This window comes from Mustelus asterias, chromosome 31, assembly GCF_964213995.1.
Source record: "Mustelus asterias chromosome 31, sMusAst1.hap1.1, whole genome shotgun sequence".
NCBI classification, from domain to species: Eukaryota; Metazoa; Chordata; class Chondrichthyes; order Carcharhiniformes; family Triakidae; genus Mustelus; species Mustelus asterias.
The window spans coordinates 700,377-715,533 of record NC_135831.1 but is presented as its reverse complement, the minus strand read 5'-3'; the positions used below and the strand labels follow the sequence as shown (position 1 = coordinate 715,533).

General features: G+C 54.8%; 1 pseudogene; it reads left to right on the top strand.

Moving 5' to 3' along the window:
* Positions 1 to 1,878: 1,878 nt before the first annotated feature.
* Positions 1,879 to 3,531, top strand: LOC144481635 (T-complex protein 1 subunit theta pseudogene; annotated as a pseudogene).
* The last annotated feature ends 11,626 nt before the right edge of the window (positions 3,532 to 15,157 follow it).

The window sequence follows — 15,157 nt, the reverse complement described above, 5'->3', positions numbered from 1 at the left end:
TGGGAGTGTTTGATGGTGGACAGTGTAGAGGGAGCTTTACTCTGTATCTAACCCTGTGCTGTACCTGTCCTGGGAGTGTTTGATGGGGACAGTGTAGAGGGAGCTTTACTCTGTATCTAACCCCGTGCTGTACCTGTCCTGGGTGTGTTTGATGGGGACAGTGTGGAGGGAGTTTTACTCTGTATCTAACCCCATGCTGTACCTGTCCTGGGAATGTTTGATGGGGGACAGTGTAGAGGGAGCTTTACTCTGTATCTAACCCCGTGCTGTACCTGTCCTGGGAGTGTTTGATGGGGACAGTGTAGAGGGAGCTTTACTCTGTATCTAACCCCGTGCTGTACCTGTCCTGGGAGTGTTTGATGGGGACAGTGTAGAGGGAGCTTTACCCTGTATCTAACCCCGTGCTGTACCTGTCCTGGGAGTGTTTGATGGGGACAGTGTAGAGGGAGCTTTACTCTGTATCTAACCCCGTGCTGTACCTGCCCTGGGAGTGTTTGATGGGGACAGTGTAGAGGGAGCTTTACTCTGTATCTAACCCCGTGCTGTACCTGTCCTGGGAGTGTTTGATGGGGGACAGTGTAGAGGGAGCTTTACTCTGTATCTAACCCCGTGCTGTACCTGTCCTGGGAGTGTTTGATGTGGACAGTGTGGAGGGAGTTTTACTCTGTATCTAACCCCATGCTGTACCTGTCCTGGGAATGTTTGATGGGGGACAGTGTAGAGGGAGCTTTACTCTGTATCTAACCCCGTGCTGTACCTGTCCTGGGAGTGTTTGATGGGGACAGTGTAGAGGGAGCTTTACTCTGTATCTAACCCCGTGCTGTACCTGTCCTGGGAGTGTTTGATGGGGACAGTGTAGAGGGAGCTTTACCCTGTATCTAACCCCGTGCTGTACCTGTCCTGGGAGTGTTTGATGGGGACAGTGTAGAGGGAGCTTTACTCTGTATCTAACCCCGTGCTGTACCTGTCCTGGGAGTGTTTGATGGGGACAGTGTAGAGGGAGCTTTACTCTGTATCTAACCCCGTGCTGTACCTGTCCTGGGAGTGTTTGATGGGGACAGTGTAGAGGGAGCTTTACTCTGTATCTAACCCCGTGCTGTACCTGTCCTGGGAGTGTTTGATGGGGACAGTGTAGAGGGAGCTTTACTCTGTATCTAACCCCGTGCTGTACCTGTCCTGGTAGTGTTTGATGGGGACAGTGTAGAGGGAGCTTTACTCTGTATCTAACCCCGTGCTGTCCCTATCCTGGGAGTGTTTGATGGGGGACAGTGTAGAGGGAGCTTTACTCTGTATCTAACCCCGTGCTGTACCTGTCCTGGGAGTGTTTGATGGGGACAGTGTAGAGGGGGCTTTGCTCTGTATCTAACCCCGTGCTGTACCTGTCCTGGGAGTGTTTGATGGGGACAGTGTAGAGGGAGCTTCACTCTGTATCTAACCCCGTGCTGTACCTGTCCTGGGAGTGTTTGATGGGGACAGTGTAGAGGGAGCTTCACTCTGTATCTAACCCCGTGCTGTACCTGTCCTGGGATTGTTTGATGGGGACAGTGTAGAGGGAGCTTTACTCTGTATCTAACCCCCTGCTGTACCTGTCCTGGGAGTGTTTGATGGGGACAGTGTCGAGGGAGCTTTACTCTGTATCTCACCCCGTGCTGTATCTGTCCTGGGAGTGTTTGATTGGGGACAGTGTAGAGGGAGCTTTACTCTGTATCTAACCCCGTGCTGTATCTGTCCTGGGAGTGTTTGATTGGGGACAGTGTAGAGGGAGCTTTACTCTGTATCTGTATGGAGAAAGAGAGGGAGTTAAGGAGGGAGAGAGATTGAGGAGTGGAGATGGGCTACAGTTTCTGAGTTTTGATTCTGTTTTTTCCCTGACAGGCGATGGCGGCACATGTTCCAAAAGCCCCAGGCTATCTCCAGATGCTGAGCAGCGGGGCGAGGTACTTCAGCGGCCTGGACGAGGTGGTCCTGAGGAACATCGAGGCCTGCAAGGAGCTGGCGCAGTCGCTTCGATCCACCTACGGGCCGAGTGGCCTCAACAAGCTGGTCATCAACCACCTGCAGAAGGTCCTGGTGACGGGGGACAGCAGCACGGTCCTGCGCGAATTCCAGATCGAGCACCCGGCGGCCAACATGCTGGGGCTGGCTGTCAAGATGCAGGAGGAGGAGGTGGGCGACGGGCGGACCCTTCTGCTCATCCTGGCTGGCTCGCTGCTGGAGAGGGCGGGAGGCCTACTGCGGAGCGGCCTCTCTGTGCCCGAGGTCATCAAGGGCTACCGCATGGGGTGTCGCCGGGCCCTGGAGGTTCTGGAGGGTCTGAGCTGCGGCAGCCTGGAGGACCCCTGGGACCAGCGGGAGGTGGCCTGGGCCCTGCGGACCCCCATCATGAGCAAGCAGTGCGGCTATGAGGACTTCCTGTCCCGGCTGGTGGCCGCCGGGTGCGTGTCGGTCATGCCCGAGGGCGGGCACTTCGACCCGGACCTGGTGCGGGTGTGCAAGGTGCTGGGGGCTGGCGTGACCGACTCGTTGGTGCTGGGTGGCATGGCCTTCAAGAAGGAGGCAGAGAGCTTGGTGACGTCGGCGAGGAACGCCCGGGTGGTGATTTACGGCTGCCCCTTCGAGCTGTCCCAGACTGAGACCAAGGGCACTGTGCTCCTGCAGGGGGCGGCGGACATGCTGGGATTCGGGGATGGCGAGGAGCGGCTGATGGAGGCCCAGATCCACGGCTTGGTGGAAGCCGGGGTCAGGGTGCTGGTGGTGGGCGGCAAGGTGGGCGAGCTGGCCCTCCACTACGCCGACAAGCACCGGCTGATGGTGGTGAGGCTACACTCGCGCTACGACCTGATGCGGCTGGGCAAGGCGCTGCAGGCCACCCCCCTGCTGAGGCTGGGCACCCCGGCGCCCGAGGAGATCGGGCACTGCGACCACGTCTACCTGAAGGAGATTGGCGACACCCAGGTGGTGATCTTCGAGCAGGAGAAGCAGGCCTGTGCCGTCTCCACCCTGCTGCTGCGGGGGTCCACCCAGAACCTCCAGGACAACGTGGAGGAAGCCATCAAGGACGGGGTCAGCACCTACAAGACCCTGAGCCGGGACAAGCGGCTGCTGCCGGGAGCTGGGGCCACCGAGATGGAACTGGCCCTCCAGGTGGCGGCCTTCGGGGCCACCCGCCCCGGCCTGGACCAGTACGCCATCCAGGAGTACGCCCGCGCTTTCGAGTCGGCGGCCAAGGCGCTGGTCCAGAACGCGGGCAGCCAGGCGAGCCAGGTCATCGCCAAGCTCTACGCCATCCACCAGGAGGGAGGCCGCAACGTGGGCTTTGACATGGAGGCCGGAGGCTCCGAGGTGCTGGACGCGGCCAAGGCCGGCATCTGGGACCCCTTCCTGGTGAAGCAGTCCGCCATTAAGCTGGCGACCAACGTGGCCGTCACCGTGCTGAGCGTGGACCAGATCATCATGGCCAAGAAGTCAGGGGGACCCAAACCCCGCGGCGACAACCCCAACTGGGACGAGCCGCCTGACCATATCGACTGAGCGCAGCGGCCCCGCCCCCCCCAACTTCAATGTCAACTCAAAGACCCCACTCGACAAATAAAACTATCAGTCTCTTCACCCCAGTCTTTGCTCACTCATCCACTTCATTTCAGGGAGCGGGGCTTCCCACCAGGGGGAGAGGCCGGCCTCGTGACCCCCTCCCCGCCCCCCCCGCGAGGGTAGAGGATTCAGGGGATGGGCTCATCGAGGGGGTTTGAGATGATTAAACCATTCGATAGGGTCAAGGGAGGGAAACTACTGACATAAGAACATAAGAACTAGGAGTGGGAGTAGGCCATCTGGCCCCTCGAGCCTGCTCCATCATTCAATAAGATCATGGCTGATCTTTCCGTGGACTCAGCTCCACTTACCCGCCCGCTCACCATAACCCTTAATTCCTTTACTCTTCAAAAATGTATCTATCCTTGCCTTAAAAACATTCAACGAGGTAGCCTCAACTGGGCAGGGAATTCCACAGATTCACAACCCTTTGTGTGAAGAAGTTCCTCCTCAACTCAGTCCTAAATCTGCTCCCCCCTTATTTTGAGGCCATGCCCCCTAGTTCCAGTTTCACCCGCCAGTGGAAACAACTTCCCTGCTTCTATCTTATCTATTCCCTTCATAATCTGATATAGAATCATAGAAACCCTACAGTGCAGAAGGAGGCCATTCGGCCCATCGAGTCTGCACCGACCACAATCCCACCCAGGCCCTACCCCCACATATTTTACCCGCTAATCCCTCTAACCTACCCAGGACTCTCAGGGGCAATTTTTTTAACCTGGCCAATCAACCTAACCCGCACATCTTTGGACTGTGGGAGGAAACCGGGGCCCCCGGAGGAAACCCACGCGGACACGAGGAGAATGTGCAAACTCCACACAGACAGTGACCCGAGCCGGGAATCGAACCCGGGACCCTGGAGCTGTGAAGCAGCAGTGCTAACCACTGTGCTACCGTGCCGCCCTAATAAGATCTCCCCTCATTCTTCTGAATTCCAATGAGTATAGCCCCAGTCTACTCAGTCTCTCCTCATAAGCCAACCCTCTCAACTCCGGAATCAACCCAGTGAATCTCCTCTGCACCCACTCCAGTGCCAGTATATCCTTTCTCCAGTAAGGAGGTTTCCTCTGGTTGGGGCAGGAGGGGCTGGGGGTAAAATCCAGAACAAGGGGGAGAAGGGCAGAACCTTCCAGCTGAAGCCAGGCAGTTTCGAGGGGTTCTCAAGAAGCACTCACCAACAGGGTGAGGCCATTCAGCCCCTCGATGCTGTCCCACCATTCAATTAGACCATTGCGGGTTTAATTTACACACATTGATTCCATGACACTTGATCCTCCACCAAACAAAACTCCATTCTTTCAATATTTGAAATTTACAACCTCCCCATCGACAACACGGTGACACAATGATTATCGCCGCTGCCTCACAGCGCCAGGGACCCAGGTTCGATTCCTGCCTGGGATCACAGTCTGTGTGGAGTCTGCACGTTCTCCCCGTGTCTGCATGGCTTTCCTCCGGGTGCTCCGGTTTCCTCCCACACTCCAAAGATGTGCGGGTTAGGTAGATTGGCCGTGCTAAATTGCCCCTTAGTGTCAGGGGGAGTAGCAGGGTAAATATTCGTCCCACTGTGGGAGCGAGTCCCACATTCTCGCTCCCACAGCCAATGGGATGACTCTCAACTGCCCTCCAAGGGCAACGAGGGATGGGCAATAAATGCTGGCCCAGCCCAGTGACGCCCGTGTCCCAGGAATGAATAAAAAAAAACCTCTCCCACTTCCCACCCCGACTCTCCCCGCCGCTCCCCCACTGTGTCCCAGTAAACTTTCCCCCTTCCAGTATTTCTCCAATTCCCCCTGTTGAAAGTTCCTGTTGAGCAGCGCCTTCCAGATCACAACAACTCGCTGTGTTTAAAACACTCTCCTCCCCTCTCCCTCCCTCTGGTTCCATTCCCGATTCTCCTCAATCCGTGTCCGCCCTCTGGTTACCCACCCTCCTGCCTCTGGGAAGCACTTCCTCCTCATTTACTCCATCCAAACCCCCTCACGATTCCCAAGCGCCTCCTTCCCAGGTTGAATAGCCTGTCACAGGCCCTCACGCACCACCCCGTCTCCCCCTCAGCCCCCTGCTGCCCTCCCAATGCAAGGGAGGACCTTCATGTGCCCTTGATGAGAGGCTTCCCAATTTCCCAGTGCCTCCCTCCTCCCGGATATGTTCTCTCGTGAAGATGATTTATCAGTGTCACTGCAAGGCTGACATTAACACTGCAATGAAGTTCCTGTGAAAATCCCCCAGTCGCCACACTCCGGCACCTGTTCGGGTAACACTGAGGGAGAATTTAGCACGGCCCAATGCACCATGACCAGCACGTCTTTGGACACTAAGGGGAAGAAAGGGGGAATCATAGAATCCCTACAGTGCAGAAGGAGGCCATTCGGCCCATCAAGCCTGCACCAACCACAACCCCACACATTTACCCTGCTAATCCCTCTAACCTACACATCCCGGGACATTAAGGGGCAATTTAACACGGTCAATCCTTCTAACCCACATATCTTTGGACACTAAGGGACAATTTAGCATGGCCAATCCACCTAACCTGCACATCTTTGGACACTAAGGGACAATTTAGCACGGCCAATCCACCTAACCTGCACATCTTTGGACACTTAGGGACAATTTAGCATGGCCAATCCACCTAACCTGCACATCTTTGGACACTAAGGGCCAATTTAGCATGGCCAATCCCCCTAACCCGCACATCTTTGGACACTAAGGGGCAATTTAGCATGGCCAATCCACCTAACCCGCACATCTTTGGACACTAAGGGACAATTTAGCATGGCCAATCCACCTAACCTGCACATCTTTGGACACTAAGGGACAATTTAGCATGGCCAATCCACCTAACCCGCACATCTTTGGACACTAAGGGGCAATTTAGCATGGCCAATCCACCTAACCCGCACATCTTTGGACACTAAGGGGCAATTTAGCACGGCCAATCCACCTAACACACACATCTTTGGACACTAAGGGGCAATTTAGCATAGCCAATCCCCCTAACCTACATATCTTTCAGACTGTGGGGGGAAACCGGAGCACCCGGAGGAAACCCACGCAGACACGGGGAGAACGTGCAGAATCCGCACAGACAGTGACCCAAGGCCGGTATTCGAACCCGGGTCCCTGACGCAGTGAGGCAGCGGTGCTAACCCACCGTGCCACCGTGTTGGTCCATTTGCGGTGAAGTTCCCATGTCCAGACCCGGCAGCGTTGCTGAGCCAGACGGCTGGTGCCTTTAAGAGTGAGCGGGAGCCAGCACAATGGGGAATGATTACAGATAACTCGCTTGCTGAGTAAAAGAGTGAAGGAAAACAGACACTCGACAAGGATTGACTGATCCATCTGATCCGGTTATTGTTCATAATGACGGTCTAATATCTCCACTGCTTTACCTCACTGTCCAGCTGGCAAAGGGTCCATTATCTTGCGTAATTGTGGCTCTTTGGGGCGGGAGGGAGAGAGAGGCCGCAATTAAGCTTTTGGAAACAAGACTGAGCAACTTCCCTCGCTGCAATCAAGACATTCAAGCTCGATTTTCCCCCCCCTGCAGATTACTGCCAGTGTTCACTCCATCTCCCTGTGTCAATCTATCCAGCTCCCAGTGTTATTACCCCTTCCAAATCTGACACTAATCCCCGTCTCCGTGTCCACATCCTCCTCCCGCCTCCTCCCACCAGCGGTTTTCACAAAGAATGCCAATCTGGCGGGGCGGTGAGATCAGCAACAGGATCCCATCCCTCCTCTGTGTCCCAGCGACATCGAGTACCACCTTCTCCTTGAACCCCTGCCAGCACCCACACCCACTCCACCCCCACACCCACAACACTCCCCCTGCACCCACCACACTCCTCCGGCACCCACAACACTCCCCCCGCACCCACAACACTCCCACTGCACCCACACCCACTCCACCCGCGCACCCACAACACTCCCCCCGCACCCACAACACTCCCCCCGCACCCACACCCACTCCACCCCCGCACCCACAACACTCCCCCCGCACCCACAACACTCCCCCCGCACCCACACCCACTCCACCCCCGCACCCACACCCACCCACACCCACAACACTCCCCCTGCACCCACACCCACCCGCACCCACACCCACACCCCCCCCGCACCCACACACGCCCCCGCACCCACACCCACTCCGCCCCCGCACCCACTCCACCCCCGCACCCACTCCCACTCCGCCCCCGCACCCACTCCACCCCCGCACCCACTCCACCCCCGCACCCACTCCACCCCCGCACCCACAACACTCCCCCCGCACCCACAACACTCCCCCTGCACCCACAACCACTCCGCCCCCGCACCCACAACACCCCCCCCCGCACCCACAACACTCCCCCTGCACCCACAACCACTCCGCCCCCGCACCCACAACACTCCCCCCGCAGCAACAACACTCCCCCCACACCCACAACACTCCCCCCACACCCACAACACTCCCCCTGCACCCACAACACCCCCCCCGCACCCACAACACTCCCCCCGCACCCACAACACCCCCCCGCACCCACAACACTCCCCCTGCTCCCACACCCACCCCCCCCCCGCACCCACACCCACACCCCCCCCGCACCCACAACACTCCTCCCGCACCCACACCCCCCCTGCACCCACAACACCCCCCCCGCACCCACACCCCCCCGCACCCACACCCCCCCACACCCACACCCCCCCGCACCCACAACACCCCCCCCCGCACCCACATCACTCCCCCTGCACCCTCCACACACCCCCGCATCCACCCACATCCCTCCCGCGCCCACATCACCCGCTCCCCTGCACCCTCCCCCGCACCCAAATCACTCCCCCTGCACCCAACACACCCCCCCCGCACCCACCCACTCACCCACTCCGCCCACGCCCACATCACCCGCCCCCCCTGCACTCACACACCCCTCCCCCGCACTCACCCACCCCCCCCCGCACCCATATCACCCCCCCTGCACCCACCACACCCCCCCACACCCCTCCCCCTGCCCCCCCCCCTGCACCCAACCCCACAGGATAAATGTGAGGGGTTACAGGGATAGGGCCTGGGTGGAATTGTTGTCACTGCAGACTCCGATGGGCCGAATGGCCTCCTTCTGCACTGTGGGGATTCTAAGTCTAAGTCAAAGAACAAAGAACAAAGAAAATTACAGCACAGGAACAGGCCCTTCGGCCCTCCAAGCCTGCACCGACCATGCTGCCCGAATGAACTCAAACCCCCTACCCTTCCCAGGGACCATATCCCTCTATTCCCATCCTATTCATGGATTTGTCCAGACGCCCCCTTAAAACTCAGTCTTTTTTCCCTTTCGAGAAAAGGAAAGTATTGAGAAGGGGGTGCGATTCTCGGAGGGCGTCTCTGAAAGGATTAAGGACAATGTCCGGTTAATGATGGGCTAATCTCTGTCTTTTTTTGATTCATTCCTGGGACACGGGCGTCACTGGGCTGGGCCAGCATTTATTGCCCATCCCTCGCTGCCCTTGGAGGGCAGTTGAGAGTCAACCCCCATTGGCTGTGGCTCTGGAGTCACATGTAGGCCAGACCGGGGTAAGGACGGCAGATTTCCTTCCTGAAAGGAACCAGATGGGTTTTTCCGACAATGGGTCATCAGTAGATTCTTAATTCCAGATATTTTTTATTGAATTCAAATTCCACCGTCTGCCGGGATTCGAACCCGGGGTCGCCCAGAAACATTAGCTGAGTTTCTGGCCTAATAGTCTGGCGATAATCCCACGAGGCCATCGCCTAGTGTCCGCTATTGCTCAGGGAGTGGGTGCGGTTGCCTGACCGGGGGAGGGGCGGGGAGTCACGGCGCACTCTGAAAGGACATGGGGAAGAAGGAGGGGGCAGGGGGGGGGGCGTTGCCCAAAGGAAGGGGGACGGGTGTGGGCATCTCTGCGGTGAAGTCACCGCAGGTCCGGCCGTGTGGAGTATCGTGAACATGGCAGCATCTCTGCTGACATGGCAGAAATTAACCGCGGGGAAGGGCAGGTGAGGAAGTTCGGGGAGGCGGGGGGGGGGGGGGGGGGGGAGGATGGATTAGGGAAGGGGTGGGGGTATGGGGAGCGACATGGTTTTGGGGCAGCAAGCGGGAGAGGGGCTTTGGAAGAGGGGAGTGGAGATTTTTTGATTTGATTTATTATTGTCACATGTACTGGGACACAGTGAAAGGTATTGTTTCTTGCGCGCTCTACAGACAAAGCATACTGTTCATAGAGTACATAGATTTGATTTATTATTCTCACACATACTGGGATACAGTGAAAAGTATTGTTTCTTGCGCGCTATACAGACAAAGCATACTGTTCATAGAGTACATAGATTTGATTTATTATTCTCACACATACTGGGACACAGTGAAAAGTATTGTTTCTTGAGCACTGTGCAGACAAAGCATACCATTCATAGAGTACGTAGATTTGATTTATTATTGTCACATGTACTGGAACACTGTGAAAAGTATTGTTTCTTGCGTGCTATACAGACAAAGCATACTGTTCATAGAGAAGGAAAGGAGAGAGTGCAGAATGTAGTGTTACAGTCATAGCTAGGGTGTAGAGAAAGATCAACTTAATGTGAGGTAGGTCCATTCAAAAGTCTGACGGCAGCAGGGAAGAAGCTGTTCTTGAGTCGGTCGGTCCGTGACCTCAGACTTTTGTATCTTTTTCCCGACGGAAGAAGGTGGAAGAGAGAATGTCCGGGGCGCGTGGGGTCCTGAATTATGCTGGCTGCTTTTCCCCGAGGCAGCGGGAAGTGTAGACAGAGTCAATGGATGGGAGGCTGGTTTGCCTGATGGATTGGGCTACATTCACGACCTTTTGGAAAGTGGGGTGGAGATTGTGGATGGGGGGATTGGAGATAAAGTAAAGTATATTTATTGGTCACAAGTAAGGCTTACATTAACACTGCAATGAAGTTACTGTGAAAATCTCCTAGTCGCCACACTCCGGCGCCTGTTCGGGTAATGCTGAGAGAGAATTTTGCACCTAACCAGCCCGTCTTTCGGACTGTGGGAGGAAACCGGAGCACCTGGAGGAAACCCACGCAGACACGGGGAGAATGTGCAGACTCCACACAGACAGTGACCCAAGCCTGGAATCGAATCTGGGTCCCTGGCGCTGAGAGGCAGCAGCGCCAACCACTGTGCCAAGATATTGGTATGAGCTGGAGATCCTGGAAGGAGGGGGTGATATTGGTGGTGGGGGGGGGGTGTCGGAACAGAAAGAAGGTAAGGGGAGCTAGGTTTGGGACAGTGGGATGAGAAGGGGGTGTGTGCAGTGAGGGGGTAAAGTTTTAAAGGTTATTGGTGTCACAAGTAGGCTTACATTAACACGGCAATGAAGTTACTGTGAATATCCCCTCGTGGGGACTGGCACGTGCGGGGTTAATATGTGACCCGGATACATTAGCACCCACACAGTGATGGACCCGGGCAGGGGAACCAGAGCCGGGGTCAGCTGGTGCCTAGCAAGGGTCAAGCTTCCACTAAATCTGGGAGAGTTCCGGCCTTTACCCCTCGCTGTCGACATGCGAATATTGGCTGCCGTGGAGACGTCCGGTTAACCTGGGGGAGAAGGTGGAGACTTTGCTCAGATTGGCCGGTCTGTAACCGGGCGCAGAGTCACAGAGGCAGAGAGGGAATGAGTGGGAAAGGGAGAGGAGGAGAGAGAGAAGAACGAAGGAGCTTTGAGCAGTGAAGTGGAGAGTGTGGAAAGGGAAGGTTTTGGGAGGATGAGGGAGGCTTGGGGGGGGAGCGGGGGAGCGGTGATGTTGGAGAGGGAGGAGGCTTGATCTGGGTTCGATGACCCTGCGGAAGGGGCCCATCCCTCACCACCCAGCCTGCAGCTGGATTTGGGACGAGCCGGTAAGGATTGGCGTCTGTCTGAGGCCATAGAATCATAGAATCCCTACAGTGCAGAAGGAGGCCATTCGGCCCATCGAGTCTGCACCAACCACAATCCCACCCAGGCCCTATCCCCATAACCCCATGTAATCCCCCTGACACAAAGGGCACATCCCACCCAGACCTGTCCCCCATAAACCCACGTCTTTACCCTCCTAACCTGTACACCTTTGGACACTAAGGGGCAATTTAGCATGGCCAATCCACCTAACCTGCACATCTTTGGACACTAAGGGGCAATTTAGCATGGCCAATCCACCTAACCTACACATCCTTGAACACTAAGGGCCAATTTAGCATGGCCAATCCACCTAACCTGCACATCTTTGGACACTAAGGGGCAATTTAGCACGGCCAATCCATCTAACCCGCACATCTTTGGACACTAAGGGGCAATTTAGCATGGCTAATCCCCTAACCCGCACATCTTTGGACACTAAGGGGCAATTTAGCACGGCCAATCCATCTAACCCGCACATCTTTGGACACTAAGGGGCAATTTAGCATGGCCAATCCACCTAACCTACACATCTTTGGATGAGTGGCCACATTTGGCAATGACTAGACCACTGTCTGGACAACCTGTGGGCCAGACGGATCTGCAGGTTTAAGAAACGCTCGCCTTGCTGCAGAGTTAACTCCACGCATTGGGCCTCTGACCTTTAACCTGCTGGGAATCATGGCCCTTCAGCAGTTTGGGCCTAATTGGGTGCCACAGAATGGGGAATGTGGAAATGGCTGACTGCATCTCTGAGTAATAATTAACCGTATGGAATAGACCGTTTTAATCTCAGTATTCACACAGCCTGTGTGCTTCTCCCGATACCTTGTGGAACAGAGGGATAGGGTGTGAGAGATTGTCTGAGCTCCTTCTCTCTCTCTTACTGACAGTGCCTTGTGCTTTGAGATAAATATACTTCACGCATGTTAAATGCATTGACCTGGATAGAATTTAACCCCTTTGCCATAGCTTTCCAACTTCTCAATCTGTCTGTCCCCCTCTCGCTCTTTGTCTCTCTCTCTCTCTGTCTCTCTGTTTCTCTCTCCCTTTCTCTCTCAGCTCTTCTCTCTCTCTCTCTCTCTCCGTCTCTCTCTCTCTCTCTCTCTGTCTCTCTCGCTCTCTTTGTCTCTCTCTCTCTGTCTCTCTGTTTCTCTCTCCCTTTCTGTCTCTCTCTGTCTCTCTGTCTTCTGTCTCTCTTGCTCTCTGCCTCTCTCTCTATCTTTTTCACGCTCTCTCTCTCACTCTCTGTCTGTCTCTCTCTCTGTCTCTCTGTCTCACTGTTTCTCTCTCCCTTTCTCTCTCTCTCTGTCTCTCTCTTTCTGTCTCTATCTCTCTCTCTGCCTCTCTCTCTCTCTCTCTCACACTCTCTCTCACTCTCTGTCTGTCTCTCTCTGTGTGTCTCTCTCTCTGTCTCTGTCTCTATCTCTCTCTCTGCCTCTCTCTCTCTCACTCTCTGTCTGTCTCTCTCTGTGTGTCTCTCTCTCTCTGTCTCTGTCTCTCTCTGTCTCCCTCTGTCTCTCTCTCTGTCTCTGTCTCCCTCTGTCTCTCTCTTTCTCTCTCTGTCTCTCTCTCTCTCTCTGTCTTGGTCTCTCTCTCTCTCTGTCTCTCTCTGTCTCTCTCTCTCTGTCTCTCTCTCTCTGTCTCTCTCTCTCTGTCTCTCTCTCTCTCTGTCTCTCTCTGTCTCTCTCTCTCTCTCTGTCTCCCTTAAGTCTCCCTTAAGACGCTTCTTAAACCACCCCCACCCCTCCCTCCCTCTCTGACCGAGCTCTGGGGTCAGCTGTCCCCGATATTTGTCCATGTGTCTCGGGGTCTGATCCGGGTCTGACCATCGCTGCAGTGAGACGCTTTGGGAGTTGGAGGGGGATTGGTTTTACCACGTTGCAGGCTGCTATGTAAATGCAGCCTGGTCATTGTTGTAGTGAGGCAGTCTGTTTTTGAACAGTCAGGAATAGATCAGTGAGTTGGAGTGGTGTCAGTGTTAGATTCTCCTGATTTGAGGAGGTGTTGGAAAGGAGAGGGGGCTTGACGGAGAGAGACTGTTTTCAGTGTGACAGCTGCTTGTCTCTCTCTCTCTGGCAGCCTCCGGAGTTACTCTCTGACAAAGCGAGTGGGAGACAGAGAGAGCAATTTAAACGTCAGTTCCAATTTGTCTGCGATGTGTCTTGGGCTGGATTCAGTAGCACTAGGGGGCACTAACGTCCCATCTCACCTTCAAGCACTCATTCCCGCCTCCCTGTCTCCCAACTGGAAAATATCTCCTGCCTTTGCAAACTCTTCACACACACTGCTTCCAATTGCAGTTCCCCCTTAGTATCAGACGGACGAGCTAGGGTAAATATGTGGGGTTACAATCCCCCTAACCTGCACATCAATGGACACTAAGGGGCAATTTAGCATGGCCAATCCACCCTAACCTGCACATCATTAGACACTAAGGGGCAATTTAGCACGGCCAATCCACCTAACCTACACATCTTTGGACACTAAGGGACAATTTAGCACGGCCAATCCACCCTAACCTGCACATCATTAGACACTAAGGGGCAATTTAGCATGCCCAATCCACCTAACCCGCACATCTTTGGACTAGTTGGACAGCTAGGTAGTTGAGCACTGCGCACAGTTTTAGTCCCTGTATTTGAGGAAGGATATAAATGCATTCGAGGCGGTTCAGAGAAGGTTCACTGGGTTGATACCAGGGATGAAGGACTTGTCTTCTGAAGAGATGTGTAGGTTAGGTGGATTGGCCATGAAAATTGCCCCTTAGTGTCCAAAGATGTGCAGGTTAGGTGGATTGGCCATGCTAAATTGCCCCTTAGTGTCCAAAAAAGTGTAGGTTAGGTGGATTGGCCATGAAAATTGCCCCTTAGTGTCCAAAGATGTGCGGGTTAGGGGGATTGGCCATGCTAAATTGCCCCTTAGTGTCCAACAATGTGTAAGTTAGGTGGATTGGCCATGAAAATTGCCCCTTAGTGTCCAAAGATGTGCAGGTTAGGTGGATTGGCCATGCTAAATTGCCCCTTAGTATCCAAGAATGTGTAGGTTAGGTGGATTGGCCAAGCCAAATTGCCCCTTAGTGTCCAAAGATGTGCAAGTTAGGTGGATTGGCCATGCTAAATTGCCCCTTAGTGCCCAAAAATGGGCAGGTTAGGTGGTCTCGCCATGCTAAATTGTCCCTTAGTGTCCAAAGATGTGCAGGTTAGGTGGATTGGCCATGCTAAATTGCCCCTTAGTGTCCAAAGATGTGCAGGTTAGGTGGATTGGCCATGCTAAATTGTTCCTTAGTGTCCAAAGATGCGCAGGTTAGGTGGATTGGCCATGCTAAATTGTTCCTTAGTGTCCCGGGATGTGCAGGTTAGGTGGATTGGCCATGCTAAATTGCCCCTTAGTGTCCAAAGATGCGCAGGTTAGGTGGATTGGCCATGCTAAATTGCCCCTTAGTGTCCAAAGATGCGCAGGTTAGGTGGATTGGCCATGCTAAATTGCCCCTTAGTGTCCAAAGATGCGCAGGTTAGGGGGATTGGCCATGCTAAATTGCCCCTTAGTGTCCAAAGATGTGCAGGTTAGGTGGATTGGCCATGCTAAATTGCCCCTTAGTGTCCAAAGATGCGCAGGTTAGGTGGATTGGCCATGCTAAATTGCCCCTTAGTGTCCA